Below are 15,542 nucleotides of genomic sequence, written 5' to 3' on the forward strand. Positions count from 1 at the left end.
TAGAATTGATAATTCTTACAAATTGTCTAATCTGTGACTTATTGAATTTTCATGAGATATATTATAAAATATTATATCCCTTACAGCTATAAGGATTTTTTTTATTTTTTTTTTTTTTTTTTTTTTTTAGTCAGAAAGGTCTGTCCTAATTCTGGGCCTCGCTTTCCGGAGGCTAAAAGGACATGGAAGAGGAAAGCTTTTGCTTTTTGCTTTTTGCCTTTTGCCTTCACTCTCACTGGCAAGCTCATCTACCCAGCCCCTGAGGCAACCCTTCACCTTCATTAGAACCCGCTTCTTAGGGATTCTAAGATTAGCAGCTCTGCGGGTGTCTTCTAGGATGCTAGCACCAGGAAGTGCTGAGACCTCCAACTTGCTGAACAACTACCAGATGCATGTATATGTATGTCTATGTATGTATATACACACACATATATACATATAAATACACAGATATATCATAATATATTATGAAAATCAGTAGGTTGCAGATTAAACAATTTGTAAAAAGTATCAATTCTAATATACAGATAATGATATAAAAATTTTAGTGGCTCTGGGAATAATGGTTCATGCCTTTAAGGCAAGTAGTTAGGAAGAGAGTTGGGAGAACTGCCATCGTTCCTGTCCCCAGATGAAAAGTTTAAGAAAAAGATCTAATTTGCTTTTAGACTAAGAATTTGAAGTGTGGTAAATACTGTGCCTAAATACTGAATCCTCAGTATCTAGGAAGCTAGAGCAAAGGGATAGCCACAAGTTCGAGGTCTACCTGGGCTACAGAGTGAGTTCTAGACCAACGTAAACTGAGATGGGTCGATCTCTGTAAATTTGAGACACCTGGTCAACCTAGTGAGCTTGAGGGCAAAGCAGGGCTACATAGTGAGACCCTGTCTCAATAAAAAAAAAGAGCAAAAACCAAAACAAAACAAAACAAAATTTAAACGTGACTGCTTTCCCCTCTGTAAATTCAACAGGAATCCAATTAAAATGCCAACAAGGAGTACTTTTAGAAAAATCCTCTAGGAAAAGAAATATAATAGCCGTAGAAATTATGAAAGAGGGGTCTGTGAGAGAGAAAGCCTGGTCTTGTACGAATTTACGCTTTTTGTCAAGCTACAACAATAGAAGGAATTTGGAGACGGAGAGCAAACAGACAGGGCGCAGTGCAGAGTAAAATTCCTGAAGCTAGCTCAAGTGTGTACTGAGCGGCAGGCACTGTTCAAGATGCTGACCGGTGGACACCAAGCAAAACGAACAAAGGTCTTGCTGTTTTGATCCATGTTTTCATCGCTGCAACCAAAACACCCGAGAAGGGCTCACTGGCTGCCAGCTCTGCCAAAACCCCACAAGCTCTAGGACACGGGAGTTTCTCAGCCTTCCTAACACAGTTTAATACAGTTACCCTTTAATACACTTCCTCATAATGTGGTGGCCCCAACCATAAAATTATTTTTGTTACTAATTCAAAATGGTATTTTTTGCTACACTTATGCAAATCGTAATGTAGATAGCGGATATGCAGGATACCTGCCTGATATGTGACACCCCCACCCCAGAGGGGTTGTGACCCACAGGCTGAGAACCGATTCTCTTGAATCAGCAAGAGACTGCAGCATCAAAGAATAAGGTCAAGAGTGATAGAGGACACATGATGTCCCCCTTTGATCCACTTCTCTCTGCCCCCAACAGCAATGGGATGGCAGGTGCACACAGGACCACCTATTACATAGGTTATTCAAACCCATGCTCACGGTGGTGCATTAAATGCCCTTAACCACCAAGCTAACTCTCTAGCCCTGTATCAGTCTTCAAAAACATCCTCCTAAGCGCCATTAAAATGAAGAAAAGACTTCAAAGAAAGAGTACAGCCCTGCCCCCACTAGACTGTGCGCTAGTGCACACTTTCACTCTGCATGCGCATCTTATGACCTCCTTTCCTGTGTTTTGTTTGTTTTTGAATGTTCTGAGATGTTTGTACCTTCAGGCTCTGTTGGAAGTCGCTTGTACCCAAGGCCAAGCAGTAAAAGTGGCGGGGAAGCCGCAGGGCTGCCAACGAGGGTGTTTAATGAGCAAAACTTAAGGGCTGAATGCAAATAACTAGTAAACACCAGATGGCAGGGGTCAGGCAGGAGATCCCTCAAACAGATAGATTCAGAGCCTTGCTCAGGCCCAGAGAAAGATAAATGGCTCCCATCTGATTGGGGGTGGCAGAGTGTCAGGGAGTTCACACAGGAACCTGGTCCAAGAAGGAAAAGGTCTGAGGACAGGGAAGGAAATGGACTGTTTGGCCCAATGTGAAAATTCATCAGTAGGTTTTTCAATGTTTAGCTTTCCTGCACTCTCTGAATGTGTGAATCACGAACACATACACATGGGCGCAAACAAAACTCAATGAAGTCATTGCCAGCGACTTTAATGGGAAAGGGAGGTTCCCAATTAGCCCTTATTTGTACTTTTAAAAAAGTCTTTAAAAGTTTATGCCTTATTTAAATACAAAGTTAATAGTACCAGTTAGTGCTAGCGTCATTTGCTGTAATAAAGCTTTTAATTGGAAGCAAGAGTCTACCATTCCACCTCTCCTAATTAACTTTATGGGAAGCCAGGCTTCTGGAAACACAAAGCCATCATGAGGTGTTGATATTTTTCCCTGGGTGTGTTTTTTCTAACTCTAGACACAGTGCCTTTGAACAAATCAAATTATTAGCATCAGCCTTACATACTCAAACTTAAAACTGATCACAGACCTGAAAGCTTTTCAGACAAAGGCTGGCCTCTGTCATGATCAGGACTGACCAAGATACTGGCAGCACTGTGCACGTGCCTCTCCCCGCAACAGTGGTTCTCAAAATGTGGGTCACGACCCCTTTGGGAGTCAAACGACCCTTTCACAGGGGTCACATATCAGATATTTACATTACAATTCATAACAATAGCAAAATTAATTATGAAGTAGCAATGAAAATAACTTTTTGGTTGGGGGGGGGTCACCACAACATGAAGAACTGGATTAAAGGGTCCCAGTGTTAGGAAGGCTGAGAACCTCTGATCTACATGGAAAGAGCAGGCCATCTTCTCACTCCTTGCTCTCCTCTCCTCCTTTAAACTTGCCTTCTGGGAATAATTTTCCAATCATATAATTATCTCTGTGGGTCTTAGAGAGAAAAAAAGAATATGGTGTTTCAAAAAAAAATTATACCCTTCTTTCGGTCCTATATTAAGCATTCTTTACATCTGGTAAAGGAATCTAAACTATGTTACTCCAATATATTTAGTTGGTGTGAACACCTCTCTACCGTGCTCACTCTTAAATTTGCTTGTCTTTAGAGAAGCTAGCTCGGGCAAGCTGAGGTTTTTACATAAAGATGCTTCAGTTCCTCAAAAGCATGACCCAAAACACCGGGGATAAGAACCGCTGCTAAAATCAGCTTGCAAATATCATAAAAAGGATGTCTAATCTAGCTTTTCTACAGGTAAACCTTTTATTATAGTGATTAGCCTGTGAAGAGTTCTCCATGTCTGAGAAACCACAAGGCATTTTTGCCATTCAATGTGGCAGGAAAGGCAAGTAGGGACAGGTGTGGAGACACAGGCGCACATAGACACATGTGCACATATAACAGAAACCTGAAATGTTCATATATGAGAACTAGATAACGCTGTGAAAGAAGCGAAACTCAGAGTTTTGGGTGTTGAGGGAATAAAATTAATACTCAGAAGCGGCTGCATCAGACTGACCCTGGACCATTAGTCCAATGGCAAAGTCAAGGGCTGCTCAAAAACCGACAGCCGGTAGTCAAGTTCCGACTGTTACTTAATTGTTATTGTAAAGATGTATCCTCCTGCAAGAGGAGCTGCAATCTAGTCACTCTGTGTTGTCTTTTTAGTGCCCCGAGGTAAGAAACTCTGAGATTAAGCTGTGATGCTACAAAGAGCTCTGTGGGATCCTGGATCAGATCCTAGAACAGATAAAGGGCAGTCAAGCAATCTGCACCAAGTAGGGGGATTTAGTTTAGAAAACTGCACCAAGACCAGTCTTCAGCTCTGACAGGTATACTGTCCACATATATATTAACCACATGTATATTAAGCACATATATATTAACCACAGTGGAAGCACTCCTCAGAGGGGTGGCTCAATGGCATAGCACTAAGCCTATCACAGCAAAGCCCTGGGTCTGATCCCCAGTACCACAAAGATCAGTCAATACATAACTAAACAGAATGGGACCAAGACTAACTCTTGATATCTGCGTGTAAGTTTTCTGTAAATCTAAAATAATTTCAGAATAAAAAAATTCATGACAAATAAAACAGCTGTCACTAAGTATCAATAGTCTAACTTTCCTAAGCTCTTAATGTTAATCACGTGGTAAAGAAAACAAAACTAATTTCCCACCCAAGGAGTAGCTTGATACAGTGGCAAATATTCTACAGGGTCCGCCTTGAGCATAAGAAGGCCCAAGGAAGAAATTTAGATTTGGCCAATCCTCTAAAGGCGTCATCAACATTCTGCGTCATTATCTGAGAAGCCCAGGCTGGTAAAAGAGGCACAACCAAGACCGTTGCTATAACGCATCTCTTAGAACCACAGGAGACAAGCTACCCAACCGGGCACTGCCAAACTGTACCTACAATGGGAGGCATTTACAAACCCAGCAGGGCCTGGCTCCTACTCAGAGATTTCAAGGTCGAGCCAGCATTGCTTCCAGAGAGCAGCAGAGTAATGAAGCTCACATGTCCAGGCAGAAGGCTGGCAGGCCAGGCTGACGACTCACTTGTTTCTGGCTGGCACTTGTTCTCCACTAGGGTCTGGCCACACACTCCGGAGCAGGATGCAGGTTGGTCCCAGCCCCTCTCTCGGCTGGCTTACCTCTGAGAATCAACCTTCCCCACAAACTCTCCGGTGACCGAATCCCACTCTCAGCTCAGTCTTACCTCCCAGTAGCAGTGGGGCTCCGAGATTTTATTTGGACCCAGAACTGTTTTTTCTCTGATCTGAAAGATGGATATGGATAGAGGTTTTTTTCCTCTTGCAATGTTTACAAAACAAATGCTTCCCACACTCCCCTGCCCCCCACCTCCATTTCCTATCTGACAAGAACCTTTTCCGGAAAGGGAAGCTAATGTCGCCATCATAGCGGCCCCCTACGACCCTGGTGATGGAGAGTGCTACCATATAAAGGTGGTTTTGTCCCTCAAAGGTTTACATGCTGGGAGCTTAGTTCTCAGTGTGGTGCTGAGAACACTGTCGCTGGATGGGATTAAGGTCGTGTCCAAGGGCTCGAGGTTTCCTGAGTGAATTTTTCTTAGCGTAAGTTGTTCTAAAAGAGTAAAACCGGCCGCTGGGTTATGCCTGCCTCCCTCTTCCGCCGTTCAATTACTCCTTCCTGGAAGCACTGTCACTACAGAGATGCCATAAAGTCCATACCAGGGCAGAGCCGATGCCAGTGTCATACCCTTGAACCTTCAAAACTGCGGGATGAATAAAGCTCTTTTCTGCAAAAAAACCAGCTTCAGGAATTTCATTATACAGACAGACAACAGACGGCCTGCCATGGACAAACCACCTTGTGGTCCTGTTCTCTGCCCACCTCCATTGGGGCCCCGTTCTTCCAGCCCACCTCCACTATGGTCCTGTTCTTCCAGCCCACCTCCACTGGGGGCCCCGTTCTTCCTGGCCCACCTCCTTTGGCTTTTCAGAGACAGCTACTCTTAACTCTGTACACAAGGAAGACTGAAAGGAAGAATGGGGACTCCCAGAGTTTTCTAAATCATTTCTGAAAGATGAAGCACATCAGAAACATACAATGATCCTATGTCTGATACCAGAGCAAGAGGAAAAAGAAACTGCATTTAAAACTGAGCTGAACATTTGAGGAAACCATGCTATTCAAAGGCTTGACAAAGTTGGACAAATCCCATGTTCTTCTGTAAGTTCAGGGATTCCCTAGACACCTTGAGGATAAATTTAAAGAGCCTTAGTTTATGCAGGTTTGGTGTTACAGGGGCTGAGATAATCAGAAGGGGGTCTTCACATTTTCTGATACTCATTCCTTGAAGGCAGATAAAACAATGGCTTAGTGTGTATAAATATCTGATTCTCCAAACTTATAGTGCATAAGTCAGAGGTTGTTCTGGCTCATTTCTTAAAAGATACTTATTCCATATATGCTTGCTGGAAAGAATAAGTTAAATGAGCTAGTATGTTTGAGACACGGGGAACAATGCTTGCTGGATCCCAGGCAAGCTAGCACAGTGGTAAGCATCTTTTCAGCTCATAGCAGCCCACAGGATTCTGCAGAGCATCGGAGTGATGCTCAGGGAAAAACGTCTCACAGGGGAAAGCCAAGCCACCGGAGCCTGCTTTCTAAAACCCTGTTTCTAAGAGGGAAATGTTCGAAAGCATGCACTGCTGGAATGTCTTCAGGCATAAGCTGCTTTGCAAAAGAATGAAAACAAACAGTTTGGTTTCCACCAGAAATTCTGTAATCTGTGCCAGTCTATTGTGGACTTTCAGTTAAGAAAAGAGGAGAGGTACCTGCCTGCGAGGCCATGGGTGTGTGGGAAAGAGGGGAGCGGGAGAGAACCCACGTCCTGCCAGAGTTCAGGACGTGGGAGAACTGTGCACACTTTCCATGCGGCCCCAGGTGGGCATCTGGCTGTGTTAAGCCACTGAGCCCACATGGCAGGTGGTGGACAAGGGGCAGCCCCAGGTACCAGGTTCTTAGCCTCTGGCATCCCACACTGGATACAGTGGAGGAGTTGAGAACAGAATAGGGGCCCTGGGGCTGCACTCGGCCCCAGGGATGAAAGGAGGAAAGGGCAGGGGGAGAAGGGGTGCTGGGTGGTTCCCACACAGGCGAGAATCCTTAGTCCTGTCCCGTCCAGTCGTCCGTGGCTGCAGCATAGGAAGGTCTTCTGGTGGGAGGTTAGATGAGGCTTATTAGGAGAAAGCCTATCCCATCATTCAAGCACAGCAGGCCTTGATGAACAGACAGTCTATAGTTTTAGAGCTTTATTGTAGAAAGGCAGGGAGAAAGGAGAGAAGGGAGAAAGAGAAGGAGAGGCTGGCCATGACCACGTGGAGAGAGGGGGGAAGTGAAGGAGAGAAAGAGGGCTAGAGAGTAAGAAAGGTGAAAGCTTAAGAGAGTAAGAGGTGGGGCCAAGCAGCCCCTCTTATAGCGGGCTGGGCTACCTTGCTGTTGCTAGGTAACTGTGGGGAGGAGCATACCTGTCTATAGTCAGGTAACTGTGGGGGTGGAGTCTAGCCAGAATGCCAGAAGCATGGGACATTGTCTGCGTGACTGATAGCCATAGACCTCCCCTGTGGGGACTGTGGGGGCAGTAACTTCGACAGGAGCCAGGGGTCCAGTAGACATGATTGAATGCCTTCCATCCCATGTAGGTGGAAATTACCACCCACTGGGTCCCACCGGGGTTCAAGACCTAAGCTCGACTGGAGACCAGGCTGTCTGTGTCACATTGCCCCACCCCTGCCATCTTAACAGTAAGTCTGCACCATGAGAAATGAAGCAGTCTCCTGAATGTACAAGTCGGCCCTTCCTTGGAGATGGTACCAAACAGTTAATACAGTTTCCTTTACATACATACATACATGCATACATACATACATGCATACATACATGCATGCATACATACATACATGCATACATACACATGCCTCTGATAAAGAGGATTATACATTGGACATCGGGCAAAGTAGTAACTAAGAACAGAGCAATTTTAACAAATAACTACACTAAAAGCTATGTGGATGTGAGCTCTCTCTCCTCCTCCTCCTCTTCTCTCCCTCCCTCCCACGTAAAAGACCCAAGATAAATACTACCATGTTCAGTAAGAAGTTAACTGTAACTGAAATCTTAGAGGGTGAAATTGATAAAGAGGTAACCAAGCCTGCTCTCACACCCCCTTCTCCTTCCCCCTCCCACACCAGAGAGAGAGAGAGAGAGAGACTTCCTTGGCTAGCTCAATGAAGGATGTCTCAGAAGCCATACAACCACCTTTCCCATGTCGCCCTTTCCCAATCAGTCTGACAGGCCGACATTTATTGACATCACTGAGTGACTAACAGGAAGTTGTGAGATTGACCAAGTGGGAATGGACTGCCATCTAATCCTTCTGATAAAATACAAAGAACAGAAGTAAGCGGTATAGCATTGTCTGGAAAGCAGAGTGTTGTGAAGAGCCGCTCAGACCACGCTCCAACGGATACCCTCAGCCCAGAAGCCCCGCTGCACACGCGGCCTTCAGGCACAGTCCCGAATGGTCTCAGGAGCTGCCTCCACTGTAGGAGGATAAGTTGGAGGATCCCAACCACAACTCAGGACAGTTCTTAAGGGCTGCTTAAGGGCTGCCCTAGCCTAGTGAGCCTAGGGATTTTCTGCCCTGTCCTGGGAATAAACTGTGATGTAGAAGTGTAAGGAAAAGAAACCCTTCCCTCCCCAGATTGCTTTTCCTCCTGCCCAGCCTCTCCTCCGACCTTCCAGGCCTCTGCACGTGTAACCCCTCAGAATCCAAACATTAACTCACAGCAGGTCCTGGGGGGATGCCCACTGCTGACCCTCCCCCACCCCCGAATGTTTGGGTTTTTATAAAGAGCTCTACTGAGGTGCCAATGGTGTGCAAAAAGTGAACTTAAACTACGCAACTTGATGTGTGTTCTTTTTCTTTCCTTTATGCATTCATGGATTGAAGGGCCGTGTGCATGCTAGGCCAAGTATCCTACGATTGAATCCCTCTCTCTGTTCCCGTGCTGGCTGATGTTTAGGTCAGCTTGATATAGGCTCGAGTCATTTTAGAAGAGGGAGAAACTCAGCTGAGAAAATATGTCCACCAGATGGGTCTGTGGGCAAGCCTGTGGAGCATTTTCTTAATTATCAGTAGGTATGAGGGGGGTTCGTTCCATTGCGAGTGCTGTCACCCCTAGGCAGGTAGTCCTGGGTGGTATAAGAAAGCAGGCTGAGTAAGCCGCAAGGAGTAAAAGCCAATAGGCAGTGGTCCTTCATGGCCTCTGCATCAATCCCTGCCTCCAGGTCCCTGCCTTGACTTTCTTCACTGATGGTCCGTGACGAGGACGTGTAAGCAGAAATAAACCCTTTCCCTGCCCAGATTGCTCTTGACCATGGTGCTTCATCTCAACTCCAGAAATCCTAACCAGGACAGCTTCTTCCTCTCCTTTCCCCTTCTTTCCTTCCCTTTTACTTCTTTCAGGTTCTCACTAAGCTGCCCTGGCTGGCCTTGAACTTGTGTCCTCCTTTCTCAGCCTTCCAAAGAGTTGGGATTACAGACAGATGTGCACCACCATAATCCAGCTTCTATGTAGATGTATGTTTTTGTGTATGTGTACATATATATCAATGCAACTGTCATGAAGACAATGAGCAAACCCATGAACCATCTCCACCATGAAAATTCTCTATGCCCCCCCCTCTCTCCTGTGTCATTCTATCCCCATCTCTCAGGAAATGCTTGCCTGCTTCTTCTCCCCAAAGGTTAGTTTGCATGTTTAAAAACATTTATTTATTTGGGGGAGAAGGTATCACGCTGCACCTGTAGAGGTCAGAGCACAACTGCACGAGTCAGTTTTCTCCTTCCAATGACCAAATTTTCAAGGTTAGCAGCAAGCATCTTTATCTGCAGCATCATCTTGCAGGCTCAAGCATGCATTTTTTTTCTAGAACCTTATTCAATCAAATGAGAGCACACTGAAAAGACCCATTCTGTTTGGCTTCTTCGACTTGGGATAACTATTCTGAGATTGGTCCATATGTTTCACATACTAACCTTTTTAATTGCTGGGTACTATTTCATTGTATGAACATACTTCCTTCATGATTTTCTTCCCAGAGCTCTCTGAAGCCCACAAGACCAGAGAAGGCAGGACATTCCTATCTGCCCAAACAACCTGGGCTTGACTGTAACATGGTCCTTACTGGCACTGGAAACTGTTAAGCTTTCAGCTCTAATCAATCATGCCATCCACCTGGGATATTCCCAAAACACCGGCAGAGCACACTGTCCGTGTACATGTGTGTGTGCGCGCGCCTTTAATCCCAACACTTGGGAGGCAGAGGCAGGCTGATTTCTGATTTCGAGGCCAGCCTGGTCTACAGAGTGAGTTCCAGGACAGCCAGGGCTATACAGAGAAACTCTGTCTCGAAAAACAAAAAACTAACAAAACAAAACAAAACACTGCTCCCCTGCTAGTCAAAGCTCTCTGCTTTTTCCTTTGATGAGATTGTCTGGTAGGTGACAAGATATTAGAATGGGGTGTCTGAAGGCTCTAACCAAATACTTTTAGTCTTTGCCTTATATTGAGCTGGACCCCTGCTCATGGCCCGAACCAGCTAGGAAACCCCTTCTGCCCTCCTTCTCCCAACCCCGCCCACACAGAGAAAACTATGGGCTAACAAGTCACCACTCCTGAGTTTCCCACAACCCACCCAAAAGTGCCCGTCCAGGGGCTTTGGTTTTAGCCATGTATGGACACAATTCCAGCACCTAGATCAAATGTCATCACCATGTGCCCAGGATCCATAAAAAACTCCTTGCTTTAGCCTGGATGTGTGACTTCACTGACTGCTCTCCATAAGATCAGTGAACTCACCTGAGAGCTGCCTCCTGATAAACCTACCTTTATCTACTTTTAATCTGCTCTAATCTGGCTTATATCTGTGTCACCAAGGGAGAGGACAAAGCCTATCACCATATGCTTTCTTTCCATTTCTGTCACAGAGAGATCTCACTCAAGCCCAGAATCAAGTTCTCCCACAGACACTGACCTAACAGAAGGATGACCAAGTGCCTAGGTTCCCAAAGTCCCATATGCCCCCTCACCCACATCTTCCTTGCTCAATAAGGGGACACTGTCACCTTAGTTCTTTCTGGCCTCATTTGTAACCCTGAGACAACACCATCACCAACCTCAAAGGCTTGCCACACTGAATAAACAAAATTTTAGAGACGGGGCTCACAGTCCTGCATCCTCGACAGACAGCAGCCATTAATGTTATGATATGGTTCCCAGATGTTCCATCTGTCACCAGATCCACTCCTTCCACAACTTGTACATTTTCTAAAAGTTCCTGTCATCACTGGGACACCCATACTCAGAGGCAGCCACAAAGCCTATCCTTCCCTCCTTCCGGGCCCTTCCTTCCTGCTGCTAACCCCTAAGTCCATATTCTCCTTATCTCTCCCGTCCAGTTTTCTAATTTCCCAGCGCCAAGGTTTTGACACATCTGGATCCTGCAAGCCAATAAAAAAATGTAAGACTATTTCAGAGGGGGTTTTTTGCATCAAAGATACTAAATAAATATAACTGAGTGACATCATACTTTCATAGCTTAATCGCCTCGGAGCAGGAAAGCAGCACCCACAGCACTGCTTTATAAAACAGTTATGTGGCGGTAAGAAAAAGTTCATTGTGTTCATTTTCTTTTCCTCATTTCTCAACAGCCTAACTCGTGAGCGCCGGGTGGTACCTATTCGCTGGCATTTAGAAGCCCATAGATCTGTCTTCCTCCTGCCTGTCTTAATCCATATAAGTTGACTCACAGAGCAGTCCCATAGACAGAGTCACTGGAGAACAACAGAAAGTCAGCTCTTCCAGCTCTGGAGTCTGGAGGTCCAGGGTCAAAGGGCCGACAGATCTGGTTCTTGATAAAAACCTGCCTGCCTCTTCAGTATGTCCACACTGGTGGAGAAGGGAGAGGGAAGGAAACAGATTTCCCCGTGTCTTCACTTATCATCAACAATGCCCTCATGTGGGCTCTGTCCTCCTGTCCCACTCATGTCCTGGTCCTCCCAAGGACCTTCCCTCTGCATATCATCATGTTGGGGAGTAGGGTTTCAACACAGGAAACAAGCCTTCAATTCTCAGTACCAACCAATCTCCTGGCTGGAGAGATGGCTCAGTGGTTAAGAGCACTGACTGCTCTTCCAGAAGTCCTGAGTTCAATTCCCAGCACCCACATGGTGACTCACAACCACAGAAATGTGACCTGATGCCCTCTTCTGGTGTGTCTGAGGACAGCGACAGTGTACTCACATACATAAAATAAATAAAACCTTAAAAAACAAAAAAACCCCACAAAACCAACCAATCTCCCTCCTTTCCATCCTATTCATACATTCTTAGAACTCACCTTCTGTATCCTTCCTAAGAGATAACTTATAGTCCTCAACACACCAATTTGCAGTTTAGAATTTGGGATACACTGTTCCATAGAAACAGTAAGGAGAAAGCATAGTCCAGTGACCACAGGTACCAGTCAGTCCCAGTCAGAGACCTGGCCACTGATCTTTGAGACTAGGTCTCCTTCTCTCCCTACACCAGAGTGCTTTCTTGTGGGACTTCCTCAGAACCGAAGCCGCTTCTTTTTCTCCACACTACCTCAGACCTTCTTGCTAAAGCACACAGAAAAGGTCTCCCAAGAATGCCTACTGCTCCTAACAATAGGAAACAGACAATGGCTAAAAATAACAATGGGCAAAGTGACAGCGTTTCTAGAAGGCTGAAAAGAGTTCCATTAGCAGAATTCCTGGGGTTCAGTGGTATGTAAAATGGGCCCTCCCCTCCTGTCCCATCTGCTTCAAGTCTTCCCCCATTCTGTTGCATAATTGTGGCAGCTCCTCTGGCTTTCCCAATGCTCTCCATGGTCACAGAGATTCTCGAGACCTCCCCAGAGCTCAGGCCAAACACCTGTGCTCCTCAAGGAAGCTTCCTCCTATATTCCCCTTAAAAACAAAACAAAACAAAACAAAACAAAACAAAACAAAACAAAACAAAACAAAACAAAACAAACAGAAAGAGAGAGAGAGAGAGAGAGAGAGAGAGAGAGAGAGAGAGAGAGAGAGGAAGGAAGGAAGGAAGGAAGGAAGGAAGGAAGGAAGGAAGGAAGGAAGGAAGGAAGGAAGGAAGGGAGAGAGGAAGACAAAGTAAGACTCAAACAAGCAAATAGGGTTTTCTGGAGTCTCAGAAGGTCCTAGTGAGGTCCTTAAGGGCATCAAAGGAAAACAGATGTACTGTCACTCCTGGAGGAAAGCTTACCCATCCCAGGACAAGAGAGAGGCACCCAGCTGGAGGGGGTGGGGAACTGGAGAGAATGGCCTCAGATGTTCTCCATCTGGGGAAGTTGGAGGGAACCTGGGGGACTAAATAAGTTACCAGTTCTTCCACAGACACCTTTGAGCCTTTGATCCTGCAAATGATGTCCACTCACTAGTGTTGGCCTCTCCTCGGAGCATGAATCAACCAACCTGCAGCGCCTGCAGTAAGTACCAGGAGATCAACAGAAATGGACCCAGGCTCTCCCTGGGCCTACTGAATTCCTGCCTGCATTTGAACAAGGTTCCCAGCTGAGCCACATGAATACCAAAGCCTGAGAAGCTGACTTCTAGAACAGCTAGGTTAGGCATTCTCAAGGTGGCTACTTTTTTTTCTTACCTTCCAGGGTATTTGGCTGAAGACATTGTGAGTGTCCCCACAGGGGCATAGTCCTGGTGTATAGAGCCCAAGTAATGCATAGACAACTCTGCAATAGTATATTCGTTCATATTTATAACCCTGGGGCTCAGGACCCTGAAGCAGAAGGGGCAGATCTAATCCTGCCAATCTAAGGCTAGCTTGAGATATACAATGATGTTCTAATGGTCTAGTGAGAATGGCCCCTATAGGCTCATATATTTGAAAATGTGGTCCCCAGATGGTGAATTGTTTGGGAAGGATTAGGAGGTGTGGCCATTTTTTAGAAAAGGTGTGTCACTCGGGTGGGCTTTGAGCTTTCAAAAGTCTCCCCATGAACTAGCTAGTGTTCTCTCTCTCTCTCTCTCTCTCTCTCTCTCTCTTTCCCTCTCTCTCTCTCTTTCTCCCCCCACCCCCAGTGACTGTGGATCAAGCTGTTCCTCTATTCTACCATCATGGACTCTAACTGAAGTTATGAGCCACATTAAACACTTGTTTTGTTTTGTTTTGTTATAAGTTGTCTTGGTCATGGTGTCTTATCAACACAACAAAAAACTAAGACCAACCCTGTCTCAAAAAAATCATGGGAGCAAGGGAGCAATCATCTGCTCCAGAGGTCACTCTAGTCCAAGGTGAGGATCCTGTGGAAAGAGAGCAAATCCAGGAGAAAAATGACAGGTGGCCCCAGAGCCTTATGTTATCATGTTTGTCTTATGTTCTTCAGCCACATGAGGGGCTGAAGAACAGCACCCCACCACCACTACTGAAAAAAAGGCACAGGACCTGCGCCTGCAAGACTAGAGCCTCCCAGTCAGCCCCAGAATTCTGGGTGAATGACATGTGCGTCTTTGTTCTTCTAGGCCTTTAGAAGCAGTTGTGTAAGCCAGGAGCACCTGTCCAGGGATGGCTGTCAGGAAGCCCAGGCTTGGCCAGGTTCCATCAGTGACAGCTGCCATCCAGATCCAAAGAAGGGCAGACTCCACTGGACACGCAGGGTCCTGGAACTGACACACAAGACTCTTTACTACATAAGTTTAAGGTTGATGGATTGGGGCTGGGGGTGTTGCTGGGAGCCCCAGAACTCTGGGCTCAGGTCCTCATGCTGACCACAAGAGAAACTGGGCATGATAACCCATGGGAAAAATCACTCATAAAATACTCTACAGTATTTTGTGTGCTGTCCTAGATGAGAGAACGGGCAGTGGCAGAGATACTTCTTGGCCCTTCAATGGCACCTCCTCTGCAAGGCCTTCTTTAACTTTCCCTAACTGAGCCATTATCTTTTTCTTTCCTTTCTGCATTCTCTGTACTAATTTTCTTATTGTCCCACTGATCTGTGAGCTTCGTTCCTTCTCCTCGCTACGTGACTGTGAGTCCAGAACTGTAGCAGAAAGGGTGGATCTTAGCCTCTCTTCTGAAGATCGCCAGGTCATAGTTACCAAGCGTGATCTGGGGTTCGTTATTCTCTCCAGGGACCTCTGCAGCCTGGGATGGGGAGAGAGAGTGAATGCCCCCCTGAAGCAGTGTGCACGCAGTGAGAGAATGAGGGTAAGACTCAGTGGTGTATAACCTGGAGTTCGTGCATCATAGCAGGGCAATTCTGGGGTATGTTTCAGACCCATCTCCTCTCTCCCTACCTCACCTCCCATTTCTCACAGTTCCTGTTCCAGAGCCTCGACTGCTCTGCTGTCAGCAACCAAAGGAAGACAAGCATTACCACTCACCACTAAAAACCCAGTGTTCAAGGTGGGCAGTGACTGCATATGCCTTTAATCCCAGAACTTGGGAGGCAGAGGCAAGGTCAGCCTGGTCTACAGAGCAAGTTCCAGGATAGCCAGGGCTAAACAGAGAAATCCTGTCTTGAAAAACAAACAAACAACAAACAAACAAACAAAAACTAACAACAAAACCCAGTGTTTAGCCACACATATTCTGACATAGTGAATGCACAAACACACACACACACACATACACCAAGTGTGTATAGAAGTTAGAAGTCCCTCTGTGCCTCAAAAATCCAAACACAACAGCAATCAGCCAAACTAGTAAAGCCCATTAC

General features: G+C 45.9%; 1 protein-coding gene across 3 annotated transcripts in view; it reads right to left on the minus strand.

Annotated features, from left to right (window-relative positions):
- The window catches only part of Pdzd2 (PDZ domain containing 2), a 380,223-nt gene that overhangs the window by 335,915 nt on the left and 28,766 nt on the right, over positions 1 to 15,542 (minus strand). Inside the window, exon 1 of one of the 3 annotated variants that reach the window (XM_029469413.1) lies at positions 4,933 to 4,969. The exons of the other annotated variants lie outside the window; for them this stretch is intronic. The gene's annotated coding sequence lies outside the window, so the exon portion shown is untranslated. Of the gene's footprint in view, positions 1 to 4,932; positions 4,970 to 15,542 lie in introns of those variants that run through there. 3 annotated transcript variants of the gene reach the window in all.

Source organism: Mus caroli, chromosome 15 (assembly GCF_900094665.2).
Source record: "Mus caroli chromosome 15, CAROLI_EIJ_v1.1, whole genome shotgun sequence".
NCBI lineage: Eukaryota > Metazoa > Chordata > Mammalia > Rodentia > Muridae > Mus > Mus caroli.